The 20,221-nt window shown below is 42.1% G+C and overlaps 1 pseudogene; it reads right to left on the minus strand.

The window, feature by feature from the left end:
* Nucleotides 1–249: 249 nt before the first annotated feature.
* Nucleotides 250–5,099, minus strand: LOC143390288 (semaphorin-4C-like; annotated as a pseudogene).
* Between the last annotated feature and the right edge of the window lie 15,122 nt (nt 5,100–20,221).

A 20,221-nucleotide genomic window follows, 5' to 3' on the forward strand; every position in this document is an offset into this window, starting at 1 on the left:
GTTCTGAGGACAGCAAGATGAGAGGTGTGTCAGAGCAACCTGGAGGGGAAGGGCCCTGCTTTGGACAGGGCAAGTTTTCTTTCTCAACATCAGCACAACTGAACTTCTGAGCCAGAACAGTCCTTAGGGTGAGAGCTGACCTGGGCATGAAAGGATGTAGACAACACCTGCCATTTTAACAACCAAAAGTGTCTCTAAACAAAATCACAGGCCCTTAGGCCCGATCCTGAGGGCCCTAGAAAGAGGTGTTCAAGAAGGCAGGGGCTGGCCTGGGATGCCAGGAGGTGCAGATAGGGACCCACCTCCAATCTGGCCCCAGAATGTCCAGGCACAATCTAGAGGGGACCTCCAATTACTAGTATCCAACAGGATCTCAAAATTACTCTTCTGTTTCTGAGCTGGAAAGGGGACTGATGTGTTCTTTGAGCAACTCCAGCGGGTACAACAGGGTCCTCTCTGCTGCCTTGATATCTTTTTCCAGATTTTCCTGAAGCCGCTGGCAAAGCGACCAAACCAGAAGTACCAGTAACACCAGGGCAAGCACAGCCAGCCACATAAGCCATGGGTATTCCATGGGGGCCTGAACCTCCAGGTCACTGAGGGGCCCACTATCACAGCCACAAGATACCCCTCAACAGCCAGCCATGTCCCCTACTCCTCTGAAAAGCAGTTGTAGGCCCCAGAATGGTGATATTGGGCAGTCATCACCACCAGGGCTTGGAGATGGGCATCATAGTGGATGTAGCCTGGCTCATCTGCAGGTAGGTCCTGGCCCTCAAAGATCCAGCGGGCATAGGCCAACTTGGAGGAGAGGAACAGGGAAGTACCAAGTCTGTGCCCACTACCATTGTGATGTTTTTCAGCATTCACCTGACTGTAGCAACAGAGAGAGAAGGTAGCAGAGTCAGTGCAAGAGACCAAGGGCCAGGGAGGTGTGATGTGGAAAATCCACCTAAGGACCACAGCCCATCTGGAGTGGAGGGGAACACAAAAAAAGCTCACCTTTCTTAGTACCATGAAGATCACAAAAGCCTATGGTATCTGAGATCCCCATGTTCTGAACAAGTAGAGATCTGGCAGAGGAAAGGGGTATCAGAAGCATGGTTCTAACCACCGTATCCACACACCTTCCTGGTCCCAGCCCTTGCAGAACCCAGCTCACCCAGAGTAGCTGGCCACAGACAAACAGTGACTAGTGTTGATGCACCAGGCAGAGTAGGAGTCCCGCGCAAGGACACAGTCTGCACAGATGTGGTACTTCACAGAGTCTGCCAGGGGCAGCTGGACCAACTGAGAGCAGGAGCCAGCAAAGAGAAGCTTCTATGGGAGAAGAGGAGTGAGAGGGTTGGTAGGGCCACATGCATCCCAGGGCTGCTCAGACTCCAAGGAGCACAAGCATGAGAGGTGCCCACATGAAGAAGAGGCAGAAGACAGCACTGCAAAGGAAGGTGTAAGTCTCAAGAAAACAGGGAGGCTATACACACAGAAGGCGTGAAACATTTTCCTCCAGTGCTCTTGGCTCTCACAATGGCACCAGCACAGCATAAGGTGTTCTCTGTTTGAATGGTAACTGCCAATCTGAGTGTTTACACAACCCCATATTCTTTCTGCCATTACTCCATGTGCTGGGGAACAATTTTAAGTGATAATAGCTGCAAAAGGCAAACAAATCATCATCCAGAGGATGCTGCAAATGTGTATGAGGGTTAAGGAAAAAGACAACACTTCAGGGGACATGGTGGGGAATCAGCGGGTCAGGCCCCGAGCACCACTGGGGTCTAGGCAGAAACCAATGCTGGGAGGGCACCATAAACATGCCAAAGCTGGGGAAGTCTGGCGAGTATGGAGAGGATCAGAGAGGAGGCTGTAAGCAGAGTCCTGGACCCACATAGAGGTGTCTAAAAAAAACATGAGATTTCTCCAGGACTAATTCTGGGAATGCAGCCCTGCAGGGACCAGGGTATACATAATGCTCCTGTAGAGTGCCAATCCTGTCAGCACACACCATGACTTCCCAGGCTTGCCCTGAGCTGACTTAGGTGTGCTGAACTGGCCAACCATGCCAACCTGATTTGGGGATAGTGGAGTGGGTGCAATGGCAGTGCATGGAGTCTAATTAGCTACCTTGCTTGGTGACAGCACAAGGCTTTCCACAGTTTCCTTATCAAACACTCACAGTTCCTCAATCAGGTGGACCCCAGGCTTCAGGATCACAGCCTTGAGCAGCCAGCCATCTCCTGGAAAAGTCTGGAGAAGGGAGTGTCAATGACAGGGAATGAGGCTCTTGGGTGTCTCCCAGCTCCTGACACACCCAAGAGCTTACCTACCTGTGCCAATGAACAGCAGTGTATAGGTGGCTTTGTCAAATCTTGTAAATTGGTCAGCCACCAGGTGGGTGAAGTTGGTGATTTCATGAGCAGGGGCTGGCCCGATGAAGGCTCTACCTGCTCGTCCATCAGTGGGTGCTTCTTGATGAAGATGAGGGTTCTGTCAGCCAGCTCCAGAGAACTGGTGTGACCATGGTGATGGTGCCATTTGTTGATGCACTTGTGAGGGTAGGGGTATGGACCGGGGAGCTATCAGCTGGTGGGAGGCCACTGGAACTGACAGGGAACACTTCCTGCCCAAAGGACTCACTGAACCAGGCTGGGGGCTGGGTACTGGGTCAGTGTATTGACCCCACTTCTGCACTTCCTCAAACAACCCAGGGTTGGTTTCTGCCTAGTCCCCAGTGGTGCTCTGGGCCTGACCTGCTGATTCACCACCATGTCCCCCTCCTTGTAGGGACCTTGGAACACCCACTGGATCTCTTCCGACTGGTACTCACAGACTGAGGAAAGGTCCACATTACCCCTGTTGCAATGAGAGAGGGATCTCAAGGGTCAGGTCCGATGCCCACCTTAACATCTCACCCCAGCTCCAGAGATTGCAGGAATGTAGGGATCAGCAGAAAATGCTCATGGGCAGAATAATATACCAGCAGGCAGATCTAAGGTGCCACCAGGCAGGGCCTTGCCTTCTTTCCCCAGGGGCCTTTAAAATGGGCAAGTACTCAGTGTTCCAGACACTGACCACTTGGATGTCCCTATAGGACAACATGGTTCAGGCCCTCCCACCCACATACTGCCCTTGACCTGAACACCTGCTCATCCCCACCCCAGCATTCCTGGCCAACTCACCATCACATATGAAATACACCAAAGAAGGTGGTCTTGTTCCAGGAGGCACCATGTAGGGTGTGCACAGCCTGCAGCTGGTTGAAATAGAGCTGCTGGTTGGGCACTGAGCACCCCAGTCATGACTTCAGGAATGTGCTCCACTTCTTCTGCAGTGTGCATGCACCAGCTATGTCACTCTGGCAGATATCAAGGGGATGCAGTGGGTCAGCCGCTGCCCAGCCCACAGGGTTCCCAGGGCTCATGCTGGGGGCTCAATACCTTGCAGACACGGGCAACTTGGGCTAGCAGCTGCTTGGTACAGCAGTCGTATTCCACCACCCTCTCACTGAAGAAGTACACCTTGTCGTCATCCCCTGTGATGCTCCCCACACACTCAGGGACATAGGCAGAGGCAATGAAGTGGGGCCCTGCTGCAAGGCAAGGAGGTTCAGTCATGAGGTGACAAGGACCTCCCAGGTTTCCCACCCTGGGCTTCCCCAGTCCTTCTCCTTGCTCACTGTTGAGCCATAAGGCCTCGTACTCTGCCTTCATGGGGTGATAGGGCCCCATGTTCTGGAGGATGACAGGCTGGGTGCCCAGGAAGTTATTGAGGGTGGCTGAGTACAACTCACCATCTGTGGGAAATGGAAGGATAGTCAGGCCATAAACAAGGTGTAGACACCCCAGAGTGTGTCAAGTTCCAAGGAACTCACCCAAAACAGGCACAGCCACTCACCTACAAGAAGGCCAATGTGGCCCATAGCTGGGTCATAGGGACAATTCCCTTTCCCATCATCAAAATCTTCATGCTCCAAAGTGAAGGTGAGCATGTTCTAGAGGCAGAGGGAGCCAGTCAGGAGGATGAGCATGAAGGCAGGACCCCATACTGGAGGCCAGGGTGTCAGGCAGCCAGGGTGGGGCAGCATTTACAGTGTAGGTGCACTTGGGCTGAAAGGTGTAGGTACCACAGACATACAGATGGGAGGTGTTGTAAGGCTGCAGGAAGCAGATGCAGTTGAAACACTCCATCTTGGGGATAAAGGGATCAGTCAGTGAGACCCCTAGGTGAGGGCCACTAGTGCCGAGGCTAAAGAGAGGTCTGCCCTCAAATGACAGTACTCCAGGGAACAGTGCCCTGTGAGGCCCAGGAGGCCAGCAGTGCCTGAGCATCCACATGGTTGCTCTTCCCTTTCTCAGTACACTCGATCTTCTTCTCAGTTGGTGCCTCCCAGAAGATCTAGTGGACAAGGAATATGGTAATGTCATAAGTAGCTGCAGAGAAGGATGATACCCTGTGGGAAATCTTGATCCTCATCCTCCGGAAGCTTCTTTCAGTAGAGGACAGAAGCACCTAGCCACCAGCAAGGAGTCATGGCACTTGTCTTCCAAGTCACTCAGGAGGCTGAGGCAGAAGTATTACAAATTGAAGGCCAGCCCTTGCAACGTAGTAAGAACTTGTATGTAAATAAAGTTTGAAAAGGGACTGGGAATGCAGCTCATAGAGTGTCCCTGTGTTTAAGCTCAAGTACATGGGTATGTTTGGGGGGAGTCCCATAGTACTTCATCATGGCATAATCCAGTAAGTGCCATAGAAGGGAAGAGAGAGCTTGCTGATCCTCATGGGGGTTGGGAAGGCCTGGGGGCACACTATTTGATGAGATACCATGTGGTTTAATTGGGTCAAATGGTGGTTGCATTCCAAGCTTTCTGAGGAATCTCCATATTGCTTTCCAGAGTGGCTGTATCCATCCAAATTGATTTATTCTAAGCAAGTGTCTTCCCATGTCTTTTAAGTTTAGAGGCAAGGAGTTCTTTTTCCAAGGATGTCATGCCACTTTTTAAATTATTGTTGAAACTCCAAATATGTGTAGCTTTTCTTCCACCCTTCCCACACATAAGTAAATGAATATCACAGTATCTCACTGGATCTCCAGTGCCCATACGTGTTTACAGCTGATGGCAGGGTTGAAGTTTTGTGGCAGAGATCAGACAGCACAGGCTCAGAATGTTCCTCTCCTCCTTATTTCCCATCCTTTTATCATTGGAGATGGAGCCCAGCAGCCTGCTTGAATCCTTAGGTAGTGTGACCCTAGAATATTAGTGGCATTATTTCTACTCTCCATTAGGCACCAATAGCAAAAAAGCAAATTGGGAGCACACTTATAGCATCTGCAGTAAGTATGAAGTTTGTATGCATCTGTTGGGCTGCAGTGATGAGATGAATCCTCTTTCTTAATATGTGACTTGCAACTTGAAGCCTCCCCAGTCTCTGAATTATAAAGCAGGTTGCTCTGTGGGCAGCCTTTATGCCAGAGAACACATGGAACAGAGCAAGGGATAATCCTGGGAATGCAAAGAGCACACTGGAATTTGTTTTCCTTTCCCTTTTGGTGGTGACTTTAGGTAATGGCTTCTTCAAACCCTGGCTGATTCCATAAAGCCATGGAAGTAAGGGCTGCTAGAAATGAGAGCACACTGAAGTATGTCAGCAAAAGAAAAACAAGGGGCTGCTCTTGTAACATGCACTCTAGTACCTTGACCCCTCTCCTAAAAACTATAGTTCCGAGTCAGGCGTGGTTGTGCATACCTGTAATCCTAGTGGCTCTAAAGGCTGAGGCAGGAGGATTGCAAGTTCAAAGCCAGCCTCAGCAAAAGCAAGGTCCTAAGCAACTCAGTGAGACCCTCATGAATATGAAAAAGGGCTGGGGATGTGGGTCAGTGGTTAAGTGTCCCTGGGTTCAATCCCCTGTAAAGGGGGGGGGGGTTGAGTATGCTAATTATATAGAATAGTGGGTTTTGTTGTGGTATATTTGAAACTGCATATACCATAACTGTAGCATAGACAAAGGGGTCAGAGGGAGAGTTGAAGGGATGCAAGGGGAGGGTACCCTGAATGAAATATATCAATCAGAATATCATAAATCCTATAAAGAAAGAAACTTTCAAGCCTGCCACAGAACTAAGACTCTGTCTACCACAAACAGATGGAGCTGGGGGTGGGGGGCTTATGTCATGTCCCTTTGGCTTGGAAACAAATATTTGTAAACACTTTTTCAGAACCTAACATAAATTGAGACTGAAATAGAAGACAGGAACTTATTATATTTGATCATGACCTGTTGGCATATTACTTAAGATTTATTGATTCCCTTCTTCTATAATTCCATAGTCATAAATAGAATTGGAATCATTTTGTTAAAAGCTAGAATGCTAGGTAGTGCTTGTCCTGGAGAAAATGTACCAGAAGTTTGTGCCTCAAAGAAGTGGAGTGGAGTTACAGCTACAAACTTGTTTTCTCTGATATCCATTTCTAGGAAATTGTTTTCACAATATCTGAGCATCTCTTAATTAATTGGTAAAATGAATTTCTGAGCAGAATTGTACTGTGGTCTGATAAGCCAGAAAATCCCCTCTTATTCACCCCTCACAAACACTCTGCTTAGCATTTTTACAAGGATTCTCCCCTCTTCAAAGATGAAGAATGATTGTTGTTTTTATTTTATCAATCCACATATTTAAACAAGTTTTTTTCTGTTTTGTTTTATACCTGAAATTGAACCCAAGGACAGTTAACCACTGAGCTATATCCCCATCCCTTTTTCTATTTTATTTAGAGACAGGATCTCACTAAGTTGCTGAGGCTGGCTTTGAACTTGCAATCCACTTACCTCAGCCTTCAGAGCTGCTGAGATTACAGGGGTGCACCACTGAACCCAGCTAAATGTAACTTTTTAATTCCACTTCTACACATGGGTGTATAAAGTCAATGTGACCTCAACTGATGTAACCTGCAGATTAGCCACTGGTAAACACAAACAAGATTGGTGACTTTTTAAGCAAATGGTTAGACATGTCATCACTTTTCACAGTTTGTCTATGGTTAGCATATACAGTTTCAGTAAGAATCTTGCAGTTTCTGATGTAAGTTCTTGCCATAAATTTTTATTGGGGGAGGGGCAGGGATAGGAGCTGGGATTTTCACACTAAAGCCTGCTGTTCATTGTGTGGATAATCCTCAGTTTTTTTCTTTGCATTTGACTGTGCAGATGACATAAAAACATTTTGTGAATTGGAAAGTGTGATCACCTTCCCCCTCAGGTTTCATTGAGGCACAGATTCCTAGTGAATCTAGTTTATGCCTGCATATTTTTGGGGAGTTGAAGTACTTTTGCTCTGAAGGATGCTGCAGCCACTTTTCAAGTGGAAAAAAAGTTATCTCTAATACATGTGAAATTTTTCACTACATAAGAGGAAGGAAGTTGGAAAACAGCTTTTTTCTTTTTCTTTTTTTTCCTTTTTCTTTCTTTCTTTCTTTTTTTTTTTTTTTTGTACCTGGGATTGAACTCAGTGGCACTCAACTACTGAGCCACATCCCAGCCCCGTCCCTTTTTAATTTTATTTAGAGACAGGTTTTCCCTGACTTGCTTAGGGCCTTGCTAAGTTATTGAGGCTGGCTTTGAACTTGCCAACTTCCTCCCTCAGCCTCCTGAGCTGCTGGGATTACAGGCATGCCCAGCTAGGAAGCAGTTTTAAGTCACAGAGACATTTGATGTGCATATTTGTGTGAGTTAGAGTCTTACTAGAGACATTTTTTAAAATAGTTTTTAAGTTAGAGATGAACTCAATATCATTATCTGGTTTATGTATTTTTATGCGGTGCTGAGGATTGAACCCCAGTGCCTCACTTGTGCTAGGCAAGCACTCTACCACTGAGCCACAATGCCAGCCCACAAATTAATGTATTAAAGCTCAGATTTTCCTCCTGTCAAGTGGAGTATTACCAACATACTTCACAGGGTTGCAAAGAGGAGTTAGAAAAAGTGCTTAGAAGAATATATTCTCTATAATACTTAGATATTGTGATTAATGTATCATGCACAATTTCTAGTAGCTTACATCATAAGATACAGCTAAAAAGGGTGAAATGAATATCCCCCAGTGGTAGAAAGTGGTAGAAAAAGCAATTTGAAACATTCTGGAGTCCTGATACATTTTTACTCTGGAGTCCTGATACATTCTTATTCAGATCGTGAATGGGGTTCTGTGTGTCCCTCCTATGGTCCATGATGGTTTTGCTAGGTTTGTATATAGTAGGAGTACAGGTAGAACAGCAGATGATACAGCCTCAGGGCCAGGCTGTATTTATCCACATTATCTGGGAAAAGACCTGAGGTTCCGGGGGGAGGAAACAAACAGTAGCTGATAAAGTTTGATGGTACTAAGCATGATTCCAGAGAAAGCAATGCTCCCCAGCTAGCTGGTGACAGATTCCTGCTTGCTCTTCCTTTAAGCTAAGAGATGAGCAGAGGCTGATGGGCAGGGAGTGGGCGTGAGTTTGATTCTTCCTCATGGCTTTATCTTTGTGAAATAGGTTAGGGAGAATGTTATTTGGACCTTCAGGATATTTCTGTACCCCATAATGAGCGAGTCTGTGCTAGACAGATTGATAGCACTCCATAAATAGAGATGGCCCCCACCTAATGATGGGTTGAGTTAAAATATTTTAACTTTACAGTGATGTGAGAGCAGATCTTGGCAACCACTCTGTTTTTTTTTTCACTTTGAGTTCAATATTCAGTGAATTCCATGAGCCTTACAACACTGTGTTATAAATTGAGCTCTGTGCTGGCCACAGGGGTGCAGGCCTGCACCTGTAATCCCAGCAGTTTGGGAGGCTGAAGCCAGAATATCACAAGTTCTAATTCAGCTTTACCAATTTGGCGAGGCCCTAAGCAACTCAGCACAACTCTGTCTCTAAATAAAATACAAAATAGGGATGAGATGTGCCTCAGTGGTTGAGCACCCCTGAGTTCAATCCCCAGTACCCCCTCACAACAAAAAGAAGTATGGCATCAGTGATTTTGCTCTGCAGCAGACTCACACCACTGGAGTTTGTTTAAGGCAAGCTAGGCTGAGATTTGATATTTGGTGGGTTAAGTGAATTGAATGCATTTTAATACAATGTTTTTAACTTCCTGTGGGCATCCTTTTATTGTAGATTGAAGAGCACGAATTGGTTAGTGGGTTAAGGATTAGGGGACAACCTCTAAATGTTTATGTCATCTATAGAAAAGCAAAGAATTGACATAAAATAGTCTGTGTTAGTTACATATTAAAATTCTTGATGTGCCATATGCTGATAAACGTATAACAAATTATTGCTGTAATGACTGATAACACTCAGTTTGGAATTGGGTAGACATGTTAGCATATGACTCTTTGGAGCCAGTACAAACTTATAAACTCACACAACTAATTAATAACCCTTGTGTGATGGGTACTGTGCTAAGTGGTTTAGGTATATTTGTTCATTTAAACATCACTGTAACTTTTTTTTGGTACCAGGGATTGAACCCTGGGGAACTTAACTACAGAGCCACATCCCCAGCTCTTTTTTTATAACCAGAGCCACATCCACAGCTCTTTTTTATATTTTATTTAAAGACAGGGTCTTGATAAGTAAGTTGCTTAGGGCCTTGCTAAGTTGCTGAGCTGGTTTGAACTTGCAGTCTTCCTGCCTAAGCCTCCAGAGTTGCTGGGATTACTGGTGTGTCACCATGCCTGGCATAGAACCTATTTTGAAAGGAGAAAACTGAAGTTCATAGAGTTCAAGAAGCTAGCCCAAGGTTACATGAGTTGTTAGTGACAGAATTTCCATGGGGACCCACACAGCCTGGCTTCAGGGTTCATGCTGTGGACTCAAAACTATACTGTCACCTCTCAGCAAAATTTCAACATTGCTAATCTGAAGTTTCCTTAAGTTAGAAAAAGTCACACAAGAGTACAGTCTAAATCAGAGCTAAACTTGACTAAATCGACTTGCTCTGTCCCATTTGCAAGCAGGTGCAGCTGTAGGTCGAGGAAATAGGTTCCTTACTCCCTTTGAGTGTCCAGAATTACCCCTTGAAAGCCACATACTCCTCCTGGCTGTGTCTTCTCTCCCACAGGCATCCCTCTTTCCCCAGACTGTGCCAAGCATACATCACTCTCTTCATACAGGAGTCTACAAGGGCCTCCAAAAGTATATTTAAGTGTTACCTTATGGCTAATTTTCTCCCTGGAATCAGCCACTGTGGACTTCTGAGGAACCAAACACTTGCCTTTATCACATTGTTTACACTATACTAGCCATTTTATTTTATTTTATTCTTGTACCAGGGATTGAACCCAATGGTGTTTAACAACTGAGCCACATCCCCAGCCCTTTTCTTGTATTTTATTTTGAGATAGGGACTCGCTGAGTTGCCTAAAGCCTCACTATATTGCTGATACTAGCCTTGAAGTTGACATCTTCCTCCCTCAGCCCCCTGAGCTGCTGGAATTACAGGTATGCACCACCCCCCCTAGCACATTCCCAGCCCCCTCCATCACTCAGACACTCAGACTCCACCCCAACTGTACACTTTTGAGTTATTTTTCAAGCTACCCCCTAGGGCCCTCTTCTTCACAGGAGTGCTCCTTTTGTCACCAAATAATGTAGATCAGTGCCTTTAAAATAAAAATGTCTTAATTTGAAGATTATTTTTCCCTTTGGTCATTCTAGGCAAAGAAATGGCATTTCTTCTCACTGTGAACCATCAGGACGCTGCAATGTAGGACACATTCTTTGTTGATATTTTGTTCTCTCAGTGGGATCATTGTAGATATTTCTGCCACATCAATCTGGGTTGTGTTATCCATCTGGCATACACTATGGAGGATGGACATGGTCAGGAAGAAAAGGGCAGTGGTGTCCAGGGCTTATCTCTACCTAATGGTGGACCATTATAGTGGCCTGGAGCAAAGGGTAGAGCTATTGCACCTCTGAAGGGTGCACAGCTGCCTACAGATTCACCTGTGACAGTTTCTTACCCTGAAGTGTACAGGGTAGACCAGGCACAGTGGTGCATGCCTGTCATCCAAGCATCTCAGGAGGCTGAAGCAGGAGGATCACAAGTTCAAAGCCAACCTTGGAAACTTAGTGAAGTGCCAAGCATCCCAGTGAGACCCTGTCTCTAAAAAAATACAAAATAGTGCTGAGGATGTGACTCAGTGGTAAAGTGCCCCTGAGTTCAATCCCGGGTTACCCTGGTCCCTCAAAAAAAAAAAAAAAAAAAAAGAGCTGCTGGAAAGGGTTTGACATCTTTCTCACTCTGGGTAACGTGACTGTCATGTCAGTATTTTAGCCTCACATCAGTGATGCCCAGGCAGCTTTATCTATTGATGGTCATCTCGCATGCCCCCAATTATAGCCTGTCTTATGTCTTTTGCATAACTCAGTCCTGCACCATCAATGCTGTTTGATGTTGATAGTGACCATGAAATAATTAGAAGGTGGGGCATGATATAGGTGGGTACATGCACACTTGGTGGCTAAAAGTTTTCATGGTTCTGTGTGTATTCATAAAGAACCATGAAAGTGTCAAGAGCATTGATTTTTGAGGTTACAAATTAAATCTTGTGTGTAGGAAAATTTGCACAGATAGAAACTATTAATAATGAGGATTGAATGTCTCTCTCCCTGTGTGTGCAGCTGGAAAGAGGAAACAATTTTGTGATGCAGTGAAAAATCCCTCACCTACCAATTTATAACACTTTAGCTTTGGCTAAATCTCCAATTTCTCTTATCCTTCTGTAAAATGGAATGATATCATAGGGATTTATGAGCATTAAATAATTTGATGACCTTAAAACAGTAGGTAGTTGATACATATGTGTGTCCCCTGCATAGATAGTATTATTTTGGTGGATGTGGGTGGTTGTGATGGTGACGTGAGCCTTGGAGACATTAAGCATCCTAATATTGAAAGGAATAATGTTTCTGGGTATTCTGGTTTATTTTCCACTCAGTACATACTGTAATAACTATTTGGAAGAATATTGTGAGCATTCAATAAAATATCTTGCTGGATAGATTTTGGTCATCTTTGAATCCCAATACAATTGGGAGCAGTTTCACAGTCATGGAACAGTATAGATATCGCTTATCATTTTCCTTCTGATTATAAGTATCACCTAGGATATGTAATTTTTTTTCAGTATTGAGGATGGAACCCAGGGCCTTGCATATGCTAGGCAAGTGCTCTACCACTGAGATGCATCCCCAGCCTATTCTGATTCTCCTTCTTCTTCTTATTATTATTATTTTGAGACAGGGTCTTCCCAAGTTTTTGAGGCTGGCCTGAAATGTGTCACCCTATTGCCTCAGCCTCTCAAGATGCTAGGATTATAGGTATGTGCCACTGTGACCAGCAAGAAACACAAGTTATTTTTTTTGTACCAGGAAATGAACCCAGGGGGCAATTTATCCACTGATCCACATCTCCAGTCCTTTTATATATTTTATTTAGAGACAGGGTATTGCTAAATTGCTTAGGATCTCACTAAGTTGATGAGGCTGGCTTCAAACTTTCAATCCTCCTCCCTCAGACTCCCAAACTGCTGGGAATACAGGTGTAAACCACTGTGCCTGTCAGGATATAGAAATTTCCATGGATGTTATCTTTCCATGAGAATTTTAAAGTTCCTCACTACTTGGCATATTATAGTTCTTGTTAATAGTGATTATCAATATTTTGTCTTATGACAGTCATTCATGATAGAGTTGATTTGTCTGTGGGGAGACACATGGCAATGTTTTGCTTGTCACAATTATGCAGAGGTGCTACTAACATCAAGTGAGTAGATAACAGGGACACTGCTAAACCTCCTGCAATGCACACGCCATGCCTTACAGCTGGGACAGCCCAGAATATCAATAGTGCCAGGGCTGAAGCACTCTGCACTAACTGAAAGCTCCTTGGAAGCAGCACAGTGTCCTACTCCCTGTCCTAAGCCCTGGCATGGATCCCTATCAGATCTACCTTGGGTCCTCAGGTACCTCCTGAGTTACATAGTCTACAAACATTTAGCCCCTGGGTTTAGCATTTCTGCAGATTAACTTTGTGACTTCTAGATTTCAGGATTCATCCACAGCCATTTTTAATATTTTACTCAGGACAGGGTCTCACTGAATTGGTTAGGGCCTCGATAAGTTCCTGAGGCTGGCCTTGAACTCCTGATCCTCCTGCCTCAGCCTCTTAGATGCTGGTATGACAGGTGTGTGCCATGATGCCCATCTCTCTTCTGTTTTTATTTTACATTTTTGATGACAGAGATTTAACACAGGGCCTTGGACATACACATATAGCATACACTACAAATATAATTTTATCCTCTAAAAAATATTAATCTCATAATATCACAGACATTAGGAAAAAAAACAGTATAACCACAGCTCAAAGCACTGTCCATGGACTGCCCACACTCTGTTGAACTGTTGATCCCCAGGCAAGTGAGTACAGAAAGTGAGAGAGTTCAGAAACTTGGGAAGCCATGGGCCAGTGCTTCGTGGTTTCTGTTCTCTGTAGGTATCTGTCTTCACCATATTCAAGAATATGAATTTCTTTTACAATGTATGACCTTTTAGTATTTGAACTTTGCATAATAGTTAAAATTGTTGGATAATTCAAAGGCATATTTTTCCAACTTTTATCATGTAAATGTTAAAATGTACAGAGAAGCTGAGGGAGTTCTAGAGTGAACAATTATAGAACTACTAAAAATGTGGATTGGGTTGCCATGCTGCTGCTTGCAGGTCCAGCCAGTGTGGAAATGAAGCCTCTGTTTGGAAATGAACTTCTTCTGGAACAAGTCCTGCTCCTTATTTCATGTATTGTTTCTGCCTGCTGTTGTACCACTCAATCAGGACTGAGTAGTTTCTACAGAGAACTTTAGGCTCTGCTCCTTCACCAAGTAGCAATACATGGTTTTTTCAGAAGCACAGAGAGCCCATATTTGGAACCCCAGTTTTAGCAGGTATTGACATTTAGGTGTCTTAAGTGCACATTTATGTCTCTTTCCCAATGTTACCCTGTCACGTCCTACCCCCAGTCTTCTGCTTATTTTATGGTTTTCTCCTTTCATTCACCTTTTGGTTTATTCTTATCCAACTTCTTTCCTAAATTTATTAGAACTTTTGGTAATTTTTTTTGTCTTTGTGTGTGTATGTGGGAGTGTATTATGGGCTTTTGTTTTTATTTATTTGTTTTATTTTGGTGACAATAAAAAAAAGATATCCAGAGACAATTACAATAATAGTAAAACAGAAACACTTACAAGTGCCAGATGCAAGGCATAGTGAACTATGCCTTACATCAGATTGAATCTGTCACCCCCTATTTTTTTTTTTGTTTATACACTTCAGTGAAGGAAGTAGAGATATGTTTGATGTCTTCAATTACATTTTTACCTTCCATAAAGTAAGATAATTATCATATTAAAAGAATTTCTTATAAAATGCAGGACACACAAAAGAAGATTTCTCCTATTCATATTTAAAGCTTGAAAAACATTAAGTGCACTGTATAACAGAAAGAAAGTTTCAACAGGGTGTTTTTAACCATTTAAATTTTTTTCTTTCTATAATGTATATTGTGGGAAGGAACACTTCAACAATTGCTTTCTGGTCACACATAAAACAATTCTACCTGTCTTCTATGAGGGGAACTATGTTGTATCAAAGGATTTCTTGCAACATTTATAAGGACCTTTCTTTCCCGAAGAATTCCTGCAAAGTATTTCCTGTGGGACAATAAAAATAGTTATCACTTGTTAGGTTTATTTGTTAAGAAACTAATTATGATGAAATGATGAAGATAGTTGTGTCTTAAGTGTAGTTTTAAACTGATTTTTTTTGGTAACAGGCATTGAACCCAGGGGCACTTAGGCACTGAACCACATATTCAGCCCATTTTTTAATTTTTATTTGGATACACGGTCTTTCTAAGTTGCTCAGAGCCTCAATAAGTTGCTGAACATTGCTTTGAACTTGCAATAGTCATGCCTCACCCCAGAGTTATTGCAATTGCAGACAGGAACCAGTGTGGCTGTCTGAAATTAATTTTGATGAATCCTGGGGTCTTTTGGAGATCAGAAAGCTAATATATCTTGCCTAGTAAGTCTCTCCATGAACCCTGAGAAAATTCTCATACTTCTATCGGCACAATACTCTTTGTTTTAAGATAGCTTTAGAAAATTGAACATCAATGTTTATTCTTTTTTTTAAAGAGAGAGACAGAGAGAGAGAGAGAGAGAGAGAGAGAGAGAGAGAGAGAGAGAGAGAATTTTCTAATATTTATTTTTTATTTTTCAGCGGACATAACATCTTTATTTGTATGTGGTGCTAAGGATCGAACCCAGGCCACAAGCTTAAGCGCGCTACCGCTTGAGCCACATCTCCAGCTCTCAATGTTTATTCTTAAATTGCAGTTTGCACAAATGTACTGGGTGAAACAACACAAGTAAAATATCTAGTAATTTTCATAAATATCCTGAGTTATATTAAAATGCTATATCCACTTTCTCAATAATGAGAAAAAAATGGAGTAAGATGGAATATATTGGTTTTGTATTTTTTTTAGAGAGAGGGTCTCACTGAGTTTCTTAGCACCTCGCTTTTGCTGAGGCTGGCTTTGAATTTGTGATCCTCCTGTCTCAGCCTCCCAAGCTGTTGGGATTACAGGTATGCACCACCATACCCAGACAGAATATACTGTTTTAAATGAGTTTTAAAACTTCATTTTTTCTTGTTAATGTAAGCACGTGAATCAAAGAGAACACTAGTGACATGGGAATAACAAGTCTGTAGTTGCATTAAACAAATTTTACATTTTAGAAAATTTTTCACTGTAGGTAAATTTCTTTAACTATTCCAAAAATGTTAGACTACAATGAATTTTGCTGATAGGTGATGAACCAAGTTTCAGGGTCTTGGTGATATTATGTGTGTTTGCCTCCAATTTTCTTCTGGAAAACATCTGATAAGAATTTAACTTTTAACCAAATAGAAGTATCTATACAAATGACTCATTTATTTTTCTTGGTCATATCCATTTTTTTTCTTGAGGAATTTTAAAATTTTGAATATAAATGTTTATCTTGACTATTTTAATTAATGTTCTAACATTTGATATGTTTTTCTCCTCACTTTTCTAATTTATCAGAAATTGTTTCATACTGCTTATGGCTATTTTCCCCAGCTTGGTAAAATTTCATATATTTGTGGAGCATATTCATCACAGTGTAGTAAGTGAAATAACTTGAGATTTTCATTTCTTTCAAGAATGTATTCTCATCAAACCCTAGAATATTCAGTGGAGCAGGGAATAAATTATTTATCACTACCCAATAATAACGGAAGGTATAAAAACTATAAAAATGAAAATTTACTTTTTAAGAAGGAATGGAAATTTTTTGCAGAGACAAAAGGTAAAAAATTTTCTTAATAATTATAACAAATGAATGATTATTATTTAAAATAAAATCAGGTTATGTTTTTGAATAACATTTCAGAAGACTCCTCAACTTATGCCACTCCCATTTTGGGGCGTAATACTTTTAATTAAGTAATTATACAATTTTACTATTCAGTATTTTGTATAAAACCAGTAATAATATACCATATTTTCAAATCAAGAATATGTATCAATCTACATATATATGCACAATTTACAGGCCATTGTAAAGCTATCTTCAAAATACTTTCAAGATAATCAACATTCAATCAGTTCTGTCAGCTTTAAAAGTATGATAAGAAACATTTAAACAACAGCAACAAAAAAAAAGATCAAAACAATGATCAAAGACTGATTAACCATTTATTTTTTAAAACTAATAATCTGTTCATAATTGTAGATTAGATAAAAGTCTGCAAATTATTAATATAATACTGCATTACTCTTCTATGACAGTTCTTCCATGTGATAAGGAGGTAACTTCCTTCAGAGTATGGGCAAATTGTCCCATGTTTTAAACACACCCCATAGTAATTGCACGTAGAGATATTTTTCATTCAAATTTAGAAGAAATGGAAGAGCAGCAGTGAGCTTCACTAGAACATTTTAGTTGACAAGAACTATTCATTAATTGTTTTTTTTTGGGGGGGGGTGGAAGTTTGGTAATCATTTCTGGTAAGTTGAGAAGTCAACCCAAAAATGCAACTTAGAGAAAAGCACTGTGGTTACCAAAAATTTTGACCAACTCCCCAGATGGCTGTGCACTATGAGGGGCCAGAATATGGCATGAGCCAAGGTGTAAAGAACATCTACTCATTCTGCTGCAGGACATAACCATCTGCTGCAGATGGGCATATGGATTGGCATCCACTGAGATTAGTTATGGAGGACTTGGCCTTTACAAGTTTCACCCTGAGTCACAGCAGTTAAGTCCTGGGCACAGCTCAAGTGTTTAGCATTTTCTCAGCATAAAACAGCACATGGAATGGTCCTCCTTCCACCCAGCTCTTAGCCTTTTTTGCCTCAGGGACAAGAATACACTGCTTTCCTTGATCTAGTCCCCAGGTTTAAGAAACTGGCAAGATCCTGCCCGCTCAGAGTCTACTGCAGAAAGAATTGCCCATAAAGATATGGCCATCTGACTTGTGCCTTAGTTCCCATTTATGTCATGTTTCAATCCAAGGACAATTTATCCTGTCTTGCTACAACTTTGAAAAAAGGCAGCTCTGTGCATTCAGTCTTCCTCACACATTCACCTTGTCTTTGAAGAAAAGCATTGCCTGCTATCCCCCCTCCCCCCCTCCCCTCCCCTCTTCTCTCTCTACCCCCTAGATAGTAGATGATAGGAAAGGCAGCAGAATACAACAGACACTAGTATGGCAATATGTAAATCAATGGATGTGTAACTGATGTGATTCTGCAATCTGTATATGGGGTAAAAATGGGAGTTCATATCCCACTTGAATCAAAGTGTGAAATATGATTTATCAAGAACTATTTATGTTTTGAACAACCAACAATAAAAAAATAAATAAATAAAAATTAAAAGAAAAGCATTGCCTGGTGTTGCCTTCCAAAAGGACCTCTGTCCAGGATTCAGACTAGGAGAGGACAGCAGGGTTACAATGGATGGATAGTGTTCACTTCTTAGGGAAGTAACCAATGTGGTTGCAAAATATTCTTTAATTACAAAAACCATTTTTTAGCAGCATATGAATAATTTCTCTGACAATTGTGCATCACACACCTGGCTGTGTTCCAGGAAGGTTAAGGAAGAAGGCACTCAACAATTAAGTGCTGTCACTGCCAACAACTGTAGCTCAAAATTAACGACTTTCACTGGAATGTTTTCAGTGTGATTACACAGAAATAATAATCCAAATTGGTACAGGAAGACCATGAAAACTATTGATATTATTTCTTTTTAAAGCCACCATAATGTGGGATTGCTCTTTGCAGAGGCAAAGCCCAACAGTGAGTGTGTATGTGTGAGTGTGTAAGTGTGAGTGTGTGTGTGTGTGTGTGTGTGTGTGTGTGTGTGTTGTTCATACATGGAAGAAAACAAAATATTAATTTTACTGACTGGGATACCCAGTAATGCATAGGCTTCTGATACTTTGGTCCCTAAGTAATATCAAAAAGGAAGTTCCTTGGCACAAGGCTTCCAGAAAATTTATAGTCTGTGTGGCCTGCATGTCTGCATCAAGCCCCCAAAGCAGACAATAGGGCTACATGGGAACACTGGGAATGCCACTGAGACTAGTATGCACAAAAACTAAGTGGAAAACAACCCTGAGTAAGCAGTAGCAATCATCTTCCAACTTAGAAACCAGTTCTGCCTCCTAAGTTTTCTAAAGTATCCATAAAAGTTCCCTGGCAATGTACTACTTGGTGCTACAATATGAAACAGTGTTTAAATGTCATTTTCAAAGGTTCTGTCTTGTAAATCATGCTTTTTTGAAAGGAAATCAGTTGAGTACTTCATATAGTGAAATTCACAACAATATTTCAAAGAGAAAAGGCAGAATGGTTAAATTGAATAGTATCCCATTTGGAAAGATCCATGGCAGGAGCATGTGCTGGGGTCACAGTGTAAATAAAAAATAAGAACATCAAAATCTCTCATTAGATACACTTCTGAGGGCCATCAGTGAATATAATTATCAGCAGAAGGACAAAATGCACCACACAGACTGGGCAACACTCCGGATGGTGAAATGTGTGCTACTTTCACCTGAAAGTAAGTTGATAACAGTGTTTTTGTAGTTTAATTCAGACAAAAGTGAATCTGGCCCTTCATGTCACTGCTCAAACCTCAGACTCTGAGTTACTGAAACTGTAGTGGATCTTTTCTCGTTCAGATATATTTCTAAGGGGGAAAGCAACTAAAGCATCTGAAATTTTGTTTTGTTCTGTGTTGAGAGCCAGGTCAGTCATAATGACGCCTAGCATTTGCCTGAGGGAATGTTTGAAAGGTGATGCCAGGGAACAATTTAGATGATGATTTGAGTTAAGCTATATATAATTGCTGTGATGCTGGCTTGATTGTATTGTATATTTGACCTTTACCATTGGGCAATGGGGCGGCTCTTGATGCCTTGGGGCACCGGCTACTTTGGAGTTCTCCTGGGGATTCCAGGAGAGTTCCCATTGGTTGGGGAAGTGCCGGAGGCAGGATTTCTGGTGTGGGGGGTTTCTGGAAGGGCTGCGTGGGTGGCGTTGGCAGAAAAAATGTGAGTGCAGTGCCAGTGAGAGTTGAAATAAAGTAGTTGCTGTTTGAACCTACAAGGCTTTGTGGCTGCTCGGTTATTCTTGTCCAGCCAGACTGCGGCAGTTCTGAAAGAAAATTTTCTAAATCTTTTCAGAGTTTTCTATTCCCAGATTCTTTCTTCAGTTCTGATCCCAACTTTTTATTTCATGCAAAAATATTAGTCCTTGTTAAAGAAGGACTGCTAAAACTGCTTTTCCTCAAAGCAGATTACTTGGTTGTTTTAATAAAGTTACATTCAATATTTTAAACTGTGAAGTGTGTAATGAAGAATTACTATGGGTGATAGAATGTTAGATTTTGATGGTATTCAGTTTTCAAGGCCCCAATTCTATCACCTTGTGGAACTCCATTTATTATGTCACCATCACTACCTTGTTCAGGTTTCTGATTGTCTTGATTTTCCACACTGCTTGTTGAAATACCACCTAAGAGAAGTCTGGTGAAGATTGATGCTGCTTAGTGTGCTCCATTCTTCTGCC

The sequence above is a fragment of the Callospermophilus lateralis genome, unplaced genomic scaffold, assembly GCF_048772815.1.
Source record: "Callospermophilus lateralis isolate mCalLat2 unplaced genomic scaffold, mCalLat2.hap1 Scaffold_52, whole genome shotgun sequence".
NCBI lineage: Eukaryota > Metazoa > Chordata > Mammalia > Rodentia > Sciuridae > Callospermophilus > Callospermophilus lateralis.